This window comes from Oryctolagus cuniculus, chromosome 4 (genome assembly GCF_964237555.1).
Source record: "Oryctolagus cuniculus chromosome 4, mOryCun1.1, whole genome shotgun sequence".
Taxonomy (NCBI): domain Eukaryota; kingdom Metazoa; phylum Chordata; class Mammalia; order Lagomorpha; family Leporidae; genus Oryctolagus; species Oryctolagus cuniculus.
In genome coordinates, this window is record NC_091435.1 from 102,716,809 (window position 1) to 102,735,375 (window position 18,567).

Here is an 18,567-nt window from a genome sequence, read left to right on the forward strand (position 1 = left end):
CTTTTATCTGTCATTAATCAACTCCCAAAAGATTAAAAAAAAATAAATAGGAAGATACTACACTTTCATTGCTTCAGAAACAATCTTTGAAAAGCTGATGTTGGGGGCTTAGCCTGGGTGCTGGCATCCTATCTGGGTGCTGGTTCTGATCCTGGCTGCTCCTCTTCCGATCCAGCTCTTTGCTACGGCCTGGGATAGCAGCAGAAGATGGCCCAAGTCCCTGGGCTCCTGCACCTGTGTGGAAGATCTGGAAGAAGCTCCTGGCTCCTGGTTTCGGATCAGCGCAGTTCCAGCCATTGCGGCCACTGGGGAGTGAACCAGCAGATGGAAGACCTCTCTCTCTGTCTCTACTTCTCTCTAACTCTTTCAAATAAATAACTCAAAAAAAAAAAAAAATGTCATTCTCAGATTAAAAAAAAAAAGAAAACCCGCAGCTTTAGAACCCTGCTGAATCGTAAAACTCACTTTGTGCTGTTCCCACGTACACTCAGCATAATATTTTGGAAACTTGCAGTTATCAAAATTCCCATCAGGTGACATTGTTTAATATTCCCTTTCACGAATGAAAATTGCTCCACGGCCACATCACCAATACACTGTGAATTCTCTTTGGGGCGGTTGGAAGGCAGTTTCCAATTCCACTCCCTTTCCTCCGACGGTTTTCCTGTGCCTGGCCGCCTGCGTCCTTGACCAAAGGCCTCTGGCTGCTCCCCACAGCAAGGGCTCACCAGGGGAAAGAGACCTTGACCTCCGCCAGAAAAGCACCTGACTCATCACGGAGCCTATGAGGCCACCCGGAGTCCACACTGGTCAAAGTGACTTCAAATACTACTTTGTGCGTGTGGGGAAGGATGGGGAGGGAGGGAGAGAGAGAAATATTTAGCTCTGATACTGAGAGGAAAAGACTGTTGCTTTCAAAAGACTACACCTATTTCCAAATACTGAGATGAAATTATGAAAACAGAATCCTCCCCCCCAGGCGGTTGCAAAAATATTATTTTACTTTGAAGGCAGTAATACTGGAGCATAACAAAAAGTTTGAAGTCTTTTTTTTTTTTTAACATCACTAGAGTGGTTGCTTTTTATGTCCTCGGCTTATACTGAGGTCTAAGAGCACCTCCCAGGCCTGTTTTCTCAGAGTCTCTGAAAGATGAACACCACGTTGGCTTTCATAGCGGTGAGGTGCCTCCCTTTTCAAAAAGAGCCCGCCGCACTCCCTGCCTCCATCCTATTATCGCGGTATCAGCCACCTCAGTTCCAGTTCGATCGCCGCCTCTGATGCGCCACAGCACACACGCACCGAGTGCGCGCAGGGCCTGAACTTCCACCGTGCAGGCTGCGGTAGAGGCACGTATTTAGTCCACACCGGGCAGCGTGATTTTATTCTCGTGAGATGCGAACTGATGGACCCAACCTCTGCCACAGGCCCACCAGACGATAAATACCACCATATGCTTGACGCACAGTCCATTTGGGCACAAACACTGCAATCACAGCCCTGTGTTTAGTATCAGAAACCCCTCCCGGTGTGCGACTGTTCGCTCTGCAGAGCCCGTGCTCCGGATTCCACTCGGAAAACCGCTTCTTACAGCTTAGAGCCCCTGTGCAGGTACGCTTCCCAGTAACATATGCACTGACGCACACAAAGGTGTGCACTAGCGCTAGCCCTTCCTCAGCAAATGTCCACACGAGGCCTGCGCCGCGCTCCCGCACATGCCCGCAGCGTGTGCGCCGCGCCGGCCGCCCAGGAAACTCGGCCGGCCCGGGCCCGGGTCCCGGCCCCGGCCCCGGCCCGGCCGCGCGGCCTACACCCAGCGGCCCTCAGCCGAGCGCGGCGGTGGGGGCGGGGCGGGGCCGCCCGCGCCCGGAGGCGCCTCGGAGCGCCCGCGGGGCCGGCTTTCTTTTTTAAAAGAATGCGCCGCACTCGCCCAGCCCCCAGCGCCGCCGCCGCCGAGAGCCGGGAGGGAGAGGAGCGCGGCCCGCGGACGCCCCCCCCCCCGCCGCTTCCCCGCGCCCCTCCCCCCGGCCCCTCCCCCGCGCGCCCGCCCGGCGCAGGCCGCTCGGGTTTGTTTTGCTGCGCGGCCGCCGCCGCCGCCGCCGCCGCCGCGGGCCTCGCGAGCTCATTTGTGCCTGGCTGGTCCCCATTCCTCTCTCCCCAGTGTTGAGTGTCTGAGCCGTTGGCTGCTCCGAACCGTTTGGCTCTTTCCCTTAGTAACAGCTTTTACCTTCTGCCTCAATTCCTCTCCCCGCTCGCGCCCTTCCCCCGCGCGCCGCCTCCCCCCGCCGCCGGCCGCGTGCGCCCCCGCCCCTCCCCCCGCGGCGGGAGCACCTCCGCTCGCCACCTGGGGACCCGCGCCGCGCTCCCCGCCCCCGCCCGCCGGCGCCCATCCCCCGCGCCCCGCGCTCGCCGGGGTTATAATTGCCTCTCACCCCCCGGAGGGGTTATTTTGGGGGTGGTTGGAGGCGGTGGCGGCGGCGGCGGCGGCGACGAGGGGAGTTTCCTTGTGCCTCCATTCCCGGGAGGGGGGGAGCGGCGTTGGAGGCCACCGTTTCCAGGTAAGCGCCGGGGGCCGGACCCCTGAGTGGGGGCGGCCGCGGGCCGGGCGGGGGGCCGCGGGCCGGAGGCGGCCGGGGGGCGCCGGGCCGCGGGGGGATGGGCGCTAGGGGGAACATGCGTTTTTCCACTGGGCCCTTGGGGGAGCTGGGGCTCGGGTGGGGGAGGGGAGGGAGGGCATTTAGGGTGCCCCATCCCCCCGCCTTGGCTCTCCCTGGCGCCTTTGAAATGCTCACGTGCCTGCCCACCCCCCCCACCCTCCCTGGGTCTCGGGGGGGATCCTCACCCTAATTATGTTGTCGTTGGCCCCGAAAATGGGCACCCGGGCCTGCTGGCCCCTTCCCCCTCCGTGCACCGACACCCCCTTTTTGTGTGTATGTGTATATGTGTATGTGTGTGTATATGTGTGTGTGTGTGCGCGCGCCGGGTGGGGGGAGGCTTTGAGGAAAGAATTTGCAGCAAATTGAATCAAGGAGCCATCATGAGGCCGACTCCTTTATAGCCTATTTTTAGCCGAGGAGACGGCTCCTCTCGATGCACGCGATTTTTGTGTGGAAGCCCAGGCAGCCATGGGAAGCGGCTCCCCCGGGCGGGCGCGGCCCGAGCCCCCGGCCGGCGTGCGGGGGGCTGCGGACGGTCGTTGGGGCCGCGCGTCCGGGGCGGGGGCGCCGGCGGCTGGGGGAGGGGCGGGCGGCCGCAGGGCCTCGCTCCGGGACGCGGTGGTTGGTCACTTGGTGCTTCCCACCGGCGGCGGGAGCTGTTTGGTGGAGCCCCTTTGAAGTTGGGTTCAGAAGTGTAGAATTGGCAAAGTTGTTGCCAGCTTCCTGGTAAGTTTCGGGTGGCACCGAGTGCCAGTGTTTTCTGACAGTGGAGAGGCCACGTTGTGAGAGGGTGGTTTCTCGGGAACTTCCTCTTTGCAGGCGAGGTCGTTTTTTTTTTTTTTTTTTTTTGAACAGAAAACAAGACTTTTTCTTGAAGTGAAATATTAATCTTCACGGTGGCAGCCCGAGGGAAGCCATGCGTGTGTTAACGTGTTCGGCGTTTTTTTGGAAGTTCCTAATTTGCTGAAGCGGGCATCGCCTTGCAGTGGCGACCGGGATTCAGTTCAGCCTGTGAAAATGGTGTGTTTCATGGAAAACTTGGGTCGTCGTGGCTTTTAAAAAAAATGCTCTTTGTTAGGTTATCCGACAATTTGTAAAAATAATGGGTGAATCTGAGAGAGAAGTGTTGCAGCCTAGTTAAAAATCGGATTTTCTCGGCGGCTGGAGTTTGCTTGAGATCTTGCTTGGACTGTGCAGGACCCAGAGGTTAAGAGTTTTAGTACCTATGCGATTTGCAGTCGAGTTAGGGAAGTTTACTACTGTTGGCTTTCTTGTTTTCCAAACAAGAACCTTATGCTCATCTAAACATCTTGTTAATAAAATATGGTGGGTTATTTTTAGTTCTAGGTTTTTAGACTGGAGGCTCCTTCCCCTCCCCCTCCATCATTAAGTAATCATCTTCCTCCTTTTTTTTTTTTTTTTTTCCTGAAGAGCCCTCCTCCAGTTTGGAGACCATAAGGGCCTCGTGGTGTTTTTAGCCTCTTAGCCTAAAACAACTTGAAGTAAATATCCTGGTTACACGGTGAAGACAGTGAGTGACTTTTTGGGGGGGGGGGTTTCGCAATGTGATTCATTTTTCATTTTTTGTTAAATGAGACCCATGTTACATTGGTGTATTTTAGTAATCTTGGCTTTCTGGGACTGCGTGTTCTCTCACCGTTTTAATAAGTTTATAGTCTGGAGAAGTAGGGCAGCTTTGTCTCCATGAAAACATCGTGAATGTTGGATTGTATCATGGGAGTTGATGGCAAGCTTCCCAAATTGTCATTGAGAGTTCTAGAAATAGTTAGCACTTACCTATGGGGGAGGGGCAGCAGAAAGAAAATAGGCTTGAGAGCCATTAGGCATGTGATGTGTGTTTATACTTTTTGCTCATAAATGGAGTTTTTCCTGCTTGTTTGGAGTCTCAATTTTTTGTTTTGAGTTTTGCTGTCCTGTACTGTGATGTATGTAATTGCAATCATTAGAGTTACAAGTAAGTGCCAATCCCCCCCCCCCCCCCCCCCGTTTGAAGTAGTTAGAATCAGTCCTGTGTAGGAGAAAGTAGTACACTCTATGGGGGATGAAAACAATGTGTGCATGGAAAAAGTTTTTCTTCTTGTGAGAATGGACTCAAGTGGCGTGTTAGTGTCTTAAAAATTGTTGCCAAGCTCACCGGCAGTTTGTAAGACATTTTCTTTTAACAGATGTCAGCTTTGGTTATTAACATGGGAGACGCTGATGGTAAATGGAGTGGCCCCTTGTGGAGATGGTATTTTTGCATCGGTTGCATCATGGAAGTGTTAAAAACATGTTAATAATTTTTTACATAGGTCCAGGAATCTCTTTGATACTTGTGTTCTCAACACCTAATTAAGCTTTTTGGGTGATTACCATGCTATCCGTCCAGCAACAGTAAGAAGTAACTGCTTCCTGTGCACTGCGAGCTTTTCAAGCTTTGCACAAAGGCAGATGCCGAACGTAAACATAGGGGTTCCTGATAAAAGGAGATGTAATTAACGGCTCTTCTGAATGTCAACCTGTTGAATAAATACATCAGTTCGTATATAGCAATGCAGCATAAAGGTGGTCTTGTCGGATGAGTAGCTGACAAAAGAATCCCCCTTCCACAACTTCTTTTAACAGTTACTACAAAGGATTTCTGACTCAACACATTTTGATGAAGTTAGTCAAGATTATTTGTACTTGTTCAATTTCGCAGTTATTTATGTAAACAGGGTAGTGAAGAATGTGAACCCCAGGAAGTCAGGGTAGGGGGTGGCAGAAACACTGGTACTGTCTGTGACTTTATGTTTTTCTCATAGATGTGAGTTTGTTTCACAAATAATATTTACATTATAAAGTCAAAGAAATGCAAAAAAAAAAATTAAGAGAGCAGCTAACTTGAGACCTGCATTTTTCTGCACTCAAACATTCCCATAGCAGAGAAGCCCTGGGACCCTAGGGCTATGCAGTAAGAGTATAGGTGAGAGTATTGTTCAGTTTGCAGACCACCTGGTGGTAATCCTGCCCCACTAGCCACAGAAAGTTGAAATCAACAAAGGAACAAGGCTTTGTGAGAGAGTTGTGGCTGGAGAGATGTGGCATCTCCTGCCTTTGGGATGGGACTCTCCCAAGAGCCCAAGGAAAGTCCTCTAGGAGATGGGAGGTGCTTTCTGTATTTATACTTAAGGCTGATCCTATTAGGTGGGGAGTGTTCGCTGTTATTGTGCAAGATGAAGTGGAGAGGTGCAAGGAAGTTGATTCCCTTGTTTAAGGCCACATGCTGCTCAAATGATGCAGTAGGATTTAAACCTAGGTCTGGCTTACTCCTGGTCAGTCTTCTTTGTAGATGGCTAGGTCTGTACCAGATTTTCCCAACTATTTTGATCCGTAGATATCCTTAAAAACTTATGTTTCTAATCAGGTTAGGCATTTCTGCTAACTGGATCAAGTGATTGCATGGACAAATGAAATTCATGGGATACATGTCATTGTGTTTAATTTCCTAGCACTGTTAGGTAATATGCAATCTAGTCACCTGCTGTTGCTTCCTACTTTAAGATTGGCATCAGTGAAGTAGCCTCTCAAATACTGCCAACAGCATTAAGAACACGTTTGCTGCTTACAATTAAGGAAAAGTAAAAGTAGGCCTAACCAACCTCAGTGTTGAAAACCAGTGTAAGAAAAGTCGTTAATGTTTTTGTGGCTCCGTCCCTCACTTGGTTTGGGATAGAAATTCCTGCTGTGTTTTAGTTTCTTCATCTAAGGGGACAGTCAACTTTGTAGAGTTGACTTTAAGTAAGGTAATATGTATAAGGTGTTTAGAACCCAGGTTGACAAACGGAGCACTATCCTGTCAGCTGCTGCTGCTGGCTTTGGTTTTTGAAGCGTTTTTTTTTTTTCTGTATTAACATTTTATTTGCTTGTTGTTTATTTTAGTGGGGGCATAATGTCCTAGGAAGCATTTGGCAGCTATTTTTCCTTAGTTCCTGGGCAACTTATTTGAAACAAACTTAGCAATTTACTCTCAAAAGTTGTGATTTCAGGCTTACACACACCAGGAAGAATTAGATTGAATTTTAACACTTAATGGGAGTGATATCAAGTTACATGTTTATTGTGGGTTCAGTGGTGGATTTTTGGCATTCCTTTGTTGTGGTTCTTCTGTCCCTTGGGCTTGGACCTTTAAAATCTCCTAGTGCCCTTTGAAGCGCCTCCCAACTCTTTTTAAATAGAAGGGGATCTCTTTGGGGGAGGAGGGAGGCTGGAAGATTACTTCAAGTAGGTTTTTCTTTTTTCCTGTGGCCTTGCCAGTTCACCTGAGTTTTTCTTCTATATTTTCAACTGCTGTCAAGATGGTTCTCCTTGGATATTATGTTCCTCTGAGATACCTGTGAGCCTTGTCTTATTTTCATTTTCCATTTTTTTAACCTGTCCTAATTTAGCAGTAATGTTTGCTACTAACAAAGTTCTCTGTGTCAGTACTATTCAGGTGCTTTGAGAAGTGCTTGTGACAATCTGAGTGGCTGATAGCGTGAATTTAATAGCGAGGAGATCCAGGTTCAGGTAGTTAAGAGGCAGAGCTGGGGCTCAGGCACAGGTGGACTCCTAGGCTGCATTTCTTAGGTAGTGGTCTGCTTCTCTTCTCAGTGAATGAATGAATGATTGGTTTTTAAAGTTGGGATTATTATGTTGATTTTCTAGTTGGTTGCCCTGAGCAACCTTTCTTCTCCATACTATCTTCTGTAACTACTGATAGTGTAATTTATGTAAAATACTGGTTTCATCATGTCAGCTCCCCTGCTGGAGAACCCATAATGGATTCACTTTGCCAACTGGATTGGGTTCATACGCTTCAGTCTGGCTTTGAAGGCTCCATTTTTACATATTCAGCTTTATTTCCCACTCTTGTCCAACTGGGATTCTTGCCTGCCTCCCAAATACTGCAGTTTTGCCATACTCATTACTTCAATGCTTTTGCTGTTTGTTCTGAGTGTGGTTTTTTTTTTTTTTTTATAGCCTAGTTTAAGTTGTTCTTCTTCCATGGGGCCTTTTCTGGCCACCCTGAGTCAAGATTGATGAATATTACAAACTCCCTGATGATTGTTTTGTAGATATGGGCACAAGGTTATACCAACTTCATGCTATGTTTTATGAAGGAAACAATATTTTCCTTGTTATATTTGGAAAAGTTTGCAGGTTTGCATCAAGAGTTCAGATAATCATTTTGTGTTAAAATGGCAAGGGCCTATGTTAAAGTGAAACCAGTGACTGTCCTGTTCTGTTGTTGTGGGGCAGAATCTTCTGCTTGAGTGAGGCCTTCAAGGCTTTTGTGCATTGTGGTTATATTCAGCCATTCATTTTCTGGAAGAAATTTTTAAATTTTTTTAAGATTTACTTATTTATTTGAAAGGCAGAGTTACTGAGAGGCAGAGGCAGAGTCTTCCATCCACTGGTTCATTCCCCTGATGGCTGCAACTGCTGGAGCTGATCTGAAGCCAGGAGTCGGGAGGTTCTTCTGGTTCTCCCACGCTAGTGCAGGGGCCCAAGGACTTGGGCCATCCTCCATTGCCTTCCCTGGCCACAGCAGAGAGCTGGATTGGAAGTAGAGCAGCCAGGACTCGAACTGGCACCCACATGGGATACTGGCTCTGCAGGCAGTGGCTCTACTTGCAGCGCTGGCCCCTCAGCCATTCATATGATTTTTAATGCTGCCAGTGGTGATAAAGGAGTCGTTTCTTAGGACTGAATAGAAATGGTTAGTTTTGTTCACTTCTGGAGTAGTGGACACAGTACCCGGGGAAAACCTAGTCTAGTTAGGAGTTGTGTCACATTAATTTGATGCTTTTTTTTTATCTTGTTATGGAGGTTGAGTATCCATTGTGCGTTATTCTTTAGACTAGTGGTTGTTTAGATTTTGGATTTTCTCAAATTTGAGATTGTTTTTGCATATTGAGATATCTTTGGGAGGGGACCCAAGTGTAAATGCAAAATTCATTTGTTGAAGATAGACTCTATACAAATAACCTGAAGGTAATTTTATGCAGTATTATTTAAAAATTTTTATCTATTGAAGGGCACAGTGACAGAGAGAAAGGGAGAGACACAGATCTTCCATCCACCAGTTTGTTGCCCAAATGGCTGCAACAGCCAGGGCTGGGCCAGATTGGAGCCAGGGGTCAGGGACTCCACAGAGAACTACCGCATGGGTGGCAGGAGTCCAAGTACTTGGGCCATTCTTTGCCGCCCTTGCAGTCACTCCAGCAGGGAACTGGATCAGAAGTAGATTAGCTGCAACTTGAACTCCCATTGTGGGATGTGGTCCTCTCAAGAGGTGGCTTAACCTGTGCCACAATGCTGGCCCCTTTATACCGTATTTTTAATACATTTGTGTTTTGGCTGCAACCTGTCCTGTGAATTCAGGTGTGGAATTTTCCTCTGTGGCCTCATGTTGATGTTCAAAAACGTTTTTGATTTTGGAGCATTTTGAACTTTAGACCAGGGGCTTGTGCAGTGACATAGTGGATTAAGCCACTGCCTGCTCCGTTGGCATCCCATATGGGCACTGCTGGTTAGATTCTTTTTTTTTTTTTTTTTTTTTTTTTGACAGAGTGGACAGTGAGAGAGAGAAAGGTCTTCCTTTTGCCATTGGTTCACCCTCCAATGGCCGCCGTGGCTGGCGCATCGCGCTGATCTGAAGGCAGGAGCCAGGTGCTTCTCCTGGTCTCCCATGTGGGTGCAGGGCCCAAGGACTTAGGCCATCCTCCACTGCACTCCCGGGCCATAGCAGAGAGCTGGCCTGGAAGAAGGGCAACCGGGACAGAATCTGGTGCCCCGACCTGGACTAGAACCCGGTGTGCCGGCGCCGCTAGGTGGAGGATTAGCCTATTGAGCCATGGCACCGGCCAGCTGGTTAGATTCTTGGCTACTCTACTTCCTGTCCCGCTCCCTTCTAATGTGCCTGAGAAAGCAGTGGAAGGTGACTCAAATACTTGGGCCCCTGCACCCACTTGAGAGCCCCCAGAGAAGGTCTTTGCTTCTGGCTTCAAGCTGGCCGAGCTCCTGCCATTGTGGCTATTTGGGGAGTAGATGGAAGATTCATTCTCTCTCTCTCTCCCTCCCTCTCTCTCTCCCTCTCTCTCCTTCTCTCTCTCTGACTCTGCCTTTCAGATAAAATATACATCTTTTTTTAAAAGATTTATTTTATTCATTTGAAAGAGTTACAGAGAGGTAGAGACAGAGGTCTTCCATCCGCTGGTTCACCCCTCAGATGGCCACAACCACTGGAGATGAGCTGATCCAAAATCAGGATTAACAGGGAGCTGGGTCTGAAGCAGTGTATCTGTATTGCAAATGGTAGCTTAAAGTTCTGTGCCAAAATGCCAGCTCCTGTTCCAGTGTCTTAATGAAAATCCTCTTTATATGAAACTGTACTTTCTTTTTTAAGATTTTATTTATGTGAAAGAGTTACATAGAGAGAAAAGGAGAAGCAGAGAAAGAATGAGAGAGAGGTCTTCAATCTGCTCATTTACTCCCCAGTTGGCCGCAGCGGCCAGAGCTGCGCCTATCTGAAGCCAGGAGCTTCTTCCTGGTCTCCCATGTGGGTGAAGGGGCCCAAGGACTTGGACCATCTTATACTGCTTTCCCAGGCCACAGCAGAGAGCTGGATCGGAAGTGGAGCAGCTGGGATTCGGAACTGGTGCCCGTATGGGATGCCTGCACTGCAGGTGACAGCTTTACCCTCTATGCCACAGTGCTGGCCCATAAAACTGTACTTTGGATTTCAAATTTTACTTTAAGAAATGAGATATTTAGAATTCTAAACATTTAGATTTTTTTTTATTCTTCTAGGAACTACTTTTCTTGAGATTAAAGATTTTGATTGGTCCTTTTCTTTCCTTCCTGTCTTCTCTCTCTTGTCCTGCACACTTCTCCAACACACTGGAGGGTGGGATATTGAAAGGAGGCAATCAGTGACTCAGTTATCCAGTGGATATCTATGTTTGTGATCTTACAGTGTATCTGCTTGAAGAATGCTGAGCAACATTTTCTCATAGAATCTCTATTAACCAAACCAGGTGGGGTGTGTGTGTGTGTGTGTGAGAGAGAGAGAAAACCATGATTGTATGGTTTCTTTTAGCATCCATAAATGCACACTAAGATGAACTAAACTGTTGTCTAAAGTTTGCACATTAGTTCAACCAGTACTTGAACGTTTGTATTCAGTATTTCAATTTCTTTTAAATACAAAGAGTCTGTTATTTAATGATACAAGTTTTGATGAGATATTAAAAATTTGGTTAGAGTATTTAAAGACTAAAAATTTACAACCTTAACTAGAATAATAGTTCAGAAAGTACTTGAAATTAACATAAGCAAACACCTTACCAGATACCTTATGATAGTAGCGTATTTTGATGGTTACCTTCCACTGCAAATGGAACACAATTTCAGGCTTAGAGGAGAGCTGTTTTATGCTTTCCCTTTAATTTGAGCAGGCTGATTGGGTACAGTGTATACTAATCTTGTTCCATTTTTATTTAGTGGCTATCATATGTCATTAACTCACAGCATAAGACAATTGGTTCATCTGCTTTGGGTTTCTGAAATAAGGTACTGGGAATGGATAATGAATTTTCTTAATATCTTTTTTCCTTTTTCTGTATAAAGTGATGGATTTTCTTTAAGTCCTCTTTTCTGTCACCCTTAATGAATGATCATAGACTGAGGTTAGGAGTGAAATGTTATTTTATCCTGGAAGTGGAGTTTTCCTTTTTTAAAATTAATTAATTAATTTGAAAGGCAGAGTTACAGAGAGGCAGAGAGAGAGGAATATCTTCCATCTGCTGGTTTACTCCCCAAATGGCTGCAACTACCACAGTTGGTCCAAGCTGAAGCCTGGAGCCAGGAGCATCTTATGAGTGTGCCGCATGGGTGCAGAGGCCCAAGGACTTGGGCCATCTTCTACTGCTTTCTTTCCCAGGTGCATCATCAGCAGGGAGCTGGACTGAAAGTGGAGTGGCTGGGACTGGCCCATGGATATTGGCACTGCAGGCAGCTGCTTAGTCTGCTATACCACAGTGTCAACCCCAGTGCCAGCCCCAGTTTTCCCATTGTGCAAAAAACCCAAGAAACAAACAGAACAGAACAGAAACAGGCCCTCATCAGGATAGCATCTTTAAGCTTGGCCTTATGTTCTGCCAGCAGAGGTCACCACTTTTGACACCTGATAAGGGATGTCTTTTAGATTTGGTGTTTATGGCTTTCTTGTTAATATTTAAAAGGTCTTATCAATTGTGTGTCTAAATGAAGAAACAAAAGGGCAGAGAATTCTGAATGGTCTGCTGCTGTTTTATAGTACTAGGAGAGGAGTGAGGACCCAAGTTAGAGTATGTATGAATATGGGTGTATTTAGGAGTATGTATGGGTGTTGGCATGCTAGAAAGTACCTGAGAAACCAGTAACAGTGATATTGTGCAGATCTCACCTTGACTTCTGAACTTAGATGTGTGTGTTACCAACTTCAAAGAGATACATTGGATTCTATTTTTGGTTGCAATTGGTGTTACTTGTAATTTTTCATTGGCTATTTAGTTTCCCGCTAAAACAACTTTTCTTTTAGTTGTGCTCATCATTTTCAACTTTGGCTGGGGCAACCTCAGAGAAATGTAACACTGGTTTTTGTGCATTAAATTCTTTACTGCCACTTGACACAAAGCCTTCCTGAAGGCTGTGGCCCTCCTCTCAGCAAACAGGAGTGGGGGTGGGGTCCATGTGTCCGTGAACTTTAGAAGTTACTGTCTGTGGTGAGGAGCTAGCACCATGCATGCCTGGTATGAATCCTGTTTTATTAGTGTATGTCTTTTGGAAATTGCATGACCATTCCAGTTGATTTCCACATCTAAAAAATGGGGGGCGGGAGATAAGGGATAATTAATACTTTCTTTATAGAACACTTGTGAGCAGTTACCCAAAGGACCTGCACAGAGGGAGTACTCAGTGAATTCTCCTCTACCTGGTGACCTCTGTTAAAGTGACCCCCCCCCCTTCTGTAAATCAGTTGCAGCTACTGTGGTAAGTGCAGAGATGGGATGGTTACAATTTCCCAATCAGAGAGCTAGACTACAGTTGCTGACTACAAGTTTATAACTCTCTCTAGACCAGGGTGGAGAACATCTGACCTGTGGGCTATATGAGGCCGTGTCAAGGCAACTGGGACTAGAAATTTAATAAATCCATAGCAGGCTAATTTTTAAGTTAGTAATTTTGTATTGCCTGTGAATTTTATATATATATATATATATATATATTTAAAGATTTTTATTTATTTGAGAGGTAGAGTTACAGACAGTGAGAGGGAGAGACAGAGAAAAGGTCTTCCATCTGCTGGTTCACTCCCCAGTTGGCCGCAACAGCTGGAGCTGCACCGATCCAAAGCCAGGAGCCAGGTGCTTCTTCCCGGTCTCCAACGTGGGTGCAGGGACCCAAGGACTTGGGCCATCTTCTACTGCTTTCCCAGGTCATGGCAGAGAGCTGGATTGGAAGAAGGGCAGCCGGGAGTAGAACTGCTGCCCATATGGGATGCCGGCACTGCAGGCGGAGGATTAACTTGTGCCTTGGAACTGGCCCCCATGAATGATATTTAAAATATCCAAAAGGCCCTTGGCAGGAAAAAGGGTTCTGCACCTCTTCTCTAGACTGAGTGTATGTCCTGTGGAGCTCTGTTGTATATCTAGTCTGTGGTTCTCAGTAGTATTTTGCATTGAATTTGGTTATATCATGATAAGATGTTTCAGCAGAAACAGAGGTTGCAGCTTTTCTTAACAATCTCTTTGCTCTCTGGAATGGAATCTCCTTTTTTTCCAGTCCATAAGAGATCAAACAGTGCTGCTTCTTGGACTACTTGTTGGAACAGTCGTTTTTGATACATAAATTATATTCATGAGGACACTGACGAGGACTCTCACTAATACATGACACAAGACAGACTATGTATACATACCAAAATAACCGAAATAAGACTTTAGGAATTGATACTTGCTGTAATACTGAATATACACTTATTTTCTGTACTCTTATTTTTCATTTAGAAAAATGCTTTTATAAACCTTTTGATTCTGTGTTTTAACATAATTTTATTTTTCTTTTTTAGATGTATTTCATTCATTTGAAAGGCAGAGTTACAGAGAGGTCTTCCATCTGCAGGTTTACTCCCCAAGTGGTAGTTATAACTGGGGCTGTGCCAGGCCAAAGTCAGGAGCTTCCCCAGGGTCTCCAATGTGGTTGCCTGGGCCCGCTGCTTCCCCAGATGCATTAGCAGAGTGCTAGATCTGAAGTGGAGCAGCCAGGGACTCAAATCTGCATTCATATGGAATACTGGCACTGCGGGCTGGGACTTTAACCCATTGTGCCACAGCACTAGCCCCAATTTTATTATTAAATGAGTTTAGAAAATAATGGATCAAAGAAATACAGAATTACAGTTTTCTGCCTTTATGACTTTAGTATCAATTCAGAAACAAGTTGACATCATGAATGATAGAGCATTGGTAAGTCACATTTATTGGTGTTATGTCTTTAGACAGTTTTCTGTTCTTATATTCTAGTTTTATAAGGTACACTGTGTAAGTAAGACACAAACCGTAGTGAGTTTTGGTTGTTAATAGTGTAACTATAAGTTTTTAGAGGGATAATGTGCAAACACCTCTGGATAAGAACCTTCCATGCTTCTAATAAAGGGCAGTAATTAATAATAGGGATGAGCATTATATCTTATTGTTTCTTATATCCCATTCAAGGAAATGTTTGCATGGTTGTTTTGCATAAAAATCAACACACACAACATGTTGACTGTATGATTTTGGACTGTTTGAAGATTAAGCCTCTTTTACGTGTTAGTCTTTAAAAATTGACATTCTGGGCTGGCGCTGTGGCCTAGCGGGTAAAGCCACTGCCTGCAGTGCCGGCATCCCATATGGGCACCAGTTCGTGTCCTGGCTGTTCCACTTCTGATCTAGTTCTCTGCTATGGCCTGAGGGAGCCATAGAAGAAGATGGCCCAAGTCCTTGGGCTTCTGAGCCCATGTGGGAGACCCGGGGAAACTCCTGGCTCCGGCCTTCGGATCAGTACAGCTCCGACCACTGTGGCCAATTGGAGAGCGAGCCAGTGGATGGAAGACTACCCCTACCCCCCCACCCCCAGCCTCTCCTCCTCTCTCTGTGTAAATCTTTCAAATAAATTATAAAATTGACATTCTGGCCTGTGTCACTACTAGTCATCTGTTATTAACACAGATATCTCCCTGGATTGATCTGTTGATTGACTCAGACCTCATTAGGCAGGGTCTTCCTTGTTGGCTCCCACCATTTTTATTCTCAGTGGCTGGTACAGCGCTTTGGCCTTGCACGCTGTATACTTTCTGTTCATGTTGAGTTGAATCCACAAGGCTCATTAATTGAGATACAGGTTTCCTAGTACAATACAATCTTCTTTGAGAGTGAGTCATGTATGTAAAACTAGAAGAGAGGTCCATCCGGCTTCATGGATTCATTGTGTTTGTGCTGTAAGAATTGTGAGAGTCTGCTGGAATAATCTGACATCCTGTATAGCAGTTTTTGGCATCTGTAGACTCTCTGGCTTTGGAACAGCACAGACTTGCTCAGACAGGAATATGCTAAAAGCTGGGTAAAAGAAACAGAGATCTTGACTTGACATTAGTAGTTGAGCCTGATTTGGGGCTTGTGCATATGTGGACTTGACCACTTGTTCCTGATAACTCAGGCACTCCCTCTAGTACTTTTCCTTAGTCTCTGTGCCCCGTATCCCTTGACCCCCTACTTGATACTGGTATGTCATTCTTGTTAAGCCTTGGCCTTTAGTCTTGGTTCTTGATCTTAGTGTGTCTTCTCTGTTCCATACACTTACTGATGCTTTCCCTTTGTGACTTTGCCTCAGGCCTCCATGCCCTTTGTCTCTGTAAACCAGACTTCGCTGAACAAGTGTTTCTGTGGCCCAGATTGGATCTCTCCTGATCTGCGGTCCACAGTCTAGAATGGGACCATCTTGTACTTTCTTCCTGTGTCTGTATTATTGAGTATAGGCTGGCATCATCATTTGATGATGGTAAGTGGGACAAAGTTGGAAGATAGAGGAGGAGGTTCAGAATCAGAGGGGTAAAAAGATAGGTGATGGTAACACTGAGTTGTCATGGTGAGCTGGGGCAACATCATCTACTTGTAGCTATTGATGAAAATGTCCAGGACTGTCTGAGACAGTGGGTATTTGGAGTACAGATTGGGGATGTAGGTTCTTGGTAGAGTTGATTCTGTTATTTGTGCCTTTATCTGATAGGCTTTTCCCTTTTTTTTTTTTTTAACACAGTTTGTTTACTTGTCTATAAGGAGTGCTGTTGAAGTTCATTGCTTGATCTGTATTTCTATGCTCTCTGCTGTCTGTCTGTGGGTGTGTTTTCTAATATGTTGGCCTCTAACTGGTTTGTTTACTTTTTTGGGGTCAGGTGCTCTGGTGAATTAAGCTGCCTTATTTCATCAAATGTCATTTGCCTTTCCTACATTTTCTTCCAGATGACTCTTGTATGTTTTGCTGGTATACATTGGTTGGTCTGTTTGTCTGACAGATCAACATAGAAATGAATTTTTTTTTTAAGATTTATTTATTTATTTGAAAGTCAGAGTTAGAGAGGCAGAGAGAGGTCTTCCATCCAGTGAGTCACTCTCCAATTGGCCACAATGGCTGGAGCTGTGCCAATCCGAAGTCAGGAGCTTCCTCTAGTAGGTCTTCCACGCGGGTGCAGGGGCCTAAGGACTTGGCCCATCTTCTGCTTTCCCAGGCCACAGCTGAGAGCTAGATCAGAAGTGGAGCAACTGTAACTTGAACCGGTGCCCATATGGGATGCTGGCATTGCAGGTGGTGGCCTTACCTGCTATGCCACAGTGCCAGCCCCTAGAAGTGTCTTAAAAGAGAACTGGTAGTGACAGGACAGGTAGCTGTTTTGTTTGTTTGTTTTGTTTTTATTTTTGTTTTGTTTTTTGACTGGGAATGCATAACGGCATACTAGTGGACTTTTGATAAAGTTATGATGAATGCACATGGGATAAATTAAAGGTCATGGTTTGAAGCACTCTGAAGAGTATGTTGCCAGTGTGGATAGTGGAGGGTGAATGTTCAGGTTAAGTTTGAGGATAAATTCTGCATCTTTTGCTCTATTCCTTGGGAAACTTAAGATACATTTTACTGGCCTCTCAAAATGGCAGATATAAATATTTAATTGGAATAAAAGAATACATATAATTAGAATAAAAGCCATACCAGTTTGGGCCCTGGGTGCTCTGTTTCTGTCTAGGTCTCTGTAAATGCTCCTGGGAAAGCAACTGAGGATGGATCAAGGGTTTGAGAACCTGCCATCCGCATGTGGGAGTCCCATAAAAAGCTCCAGTCTCCTGGCTTTGGCCTCTCTGGTCCCCTGCCACTGTGGCTATTTGAGGAGTAAACCAGTGGATGGAAGACTCATCTCTCTCTGTTTCTGCCTCTCCTCCTTTTCTCCCCCCATCTCTCTCCCTCTCTGTCACTCTGCCTTTCAAATAAATAAATATGTATAAATGTTTTTAAAGAACCAGCACAAGTTAAAAAGTTTACTTGTTTATGCTTTTGTACCACATGAAGAAACTGAAGGCAGCACCCTAATGAGTCCGTTTTGGCTTAGTATGGCAGGCCAAGCTATTAGAAAGGCTTATTGTGTGATTCTCCCTGACCTCTGCATTTTGACTGTTTCTAACTGCAGCCTCAATTGTTCCTTATATCTTCAAACTTTTTTCACCCTAAAGTTGTATATTTATTGTAATTCTTTAAGATTTTCTGGATCATTTTTGTTAACATTTTGGTTGTTAAGTTTCATAAATTTTGAATGTCTCCATTAACCCTGCTTTTCCCCTATTAAAGCCTTGATATTCTAAGCCTGTGACTTTGAAGTTTTCCACCAAAACATGTATTTTATAGAATGTGTAGCAGAAAGATTTATATATGCTGTTTTGTCTGACACTGTGTAAGATGTATTGTAAATATCAGTTCCTGTTCTTTCCCCTTCCTCAAAGGAATTTTTTTATCACACTCAGTATAAAATTCAAAGATCTTTCCTTAGCCTGTGAAGCTGTCCTTTACCCATGTGATCTGGTCTCTAGCCACCTCACAAGCCTTATCTTACTTCGTAACCATTGCTCACTGTGCCCAGCCGTACCAGCTCCACACCCACTGAAAAAGCTTGTTCCTGTTTTCACCTTCTTTCTTTTTTAAAGATTTATTTATTTGAAAGGCAGAGTTCCAGAGAGGTCTTCCATCCTCAGGTTTACTGTCCAAATAGCAGCAAGTCCAGAGCTGGGCTGGGCCAGTCAGAACCAGGAGCTTCTTTTGGGTCTCCCATGTCGGTGCAGGGGCCCAAGGACTTGGGCCATGTTCTGCTGCTTTCCCTGGCCATAGGGAAGAGCTGGCTCGGAAGTGGAGCAATGGGGACTTGAACCTGTGCCCACATGGGATGCAGGCACTGCAGGTGGTGGCTTTACCCACAACGCCACAGCGCCGGCCCCGGTCTCACCTTCTTAATTGCTTCGTTCTTTGTCTCATGCTCTGCTCTGAGATTGTCATTGTACTTGGTTCTTTTATGTCATTCAGCTGGGTTTCATTGCCACCTCCTCAGATTACCCAGGGCTAGTTGCCCACTCCCAGGCATTTTTGGACACATGACCTGTTAATCTCTGTACTTACCTGTCTCTGAAGTAGCTGTTCTGAGTGTATCTCAGAGAGCTCATGGAAAAAATTTCTGATACCTAGAAGAGGATTTGTCTGGTACTTAGTAAATATTTGATTGAATTGTTGTCTTAGGAATGTTTTCGTGACTAGCTCATAGCTTTAAACTGG

At 45.7% G+C, this 18,567-nt stretch overlaps 1 protein-coding gene across 6 annotated transcripts in view; it reads left to right on the top strand.

Annotated features, from left to right (window-relative positions):
* Positions 1-2,203: 2,203 nt before the first annotated feature.
* TBL1XR1 (TBL1X/Y related 1) overlaps positions 2,204-18,567 on the top strand; it is a 182,233-nt gene continuing 165,869 nt past the window's right edge. For 2 of the 6 annotated variants that reach the window (XM_008266530.4, XM_070072487.1), the window contains exon 1: positions 2,853-3,381. The gene's annotated coding sequence lies outside the window, so the exon portion shown is untranslated. Of the gene's footprint in view, positions 2,557-2,851; positions 3,382-3,520; positions 3,676-18,567 lie in introns of those variants that run through there. The other 4 variants (XM_051818788.2, XM_051818787.2, XM_070072486.1 and 1 more) reach the window with 4 other exon arrangements.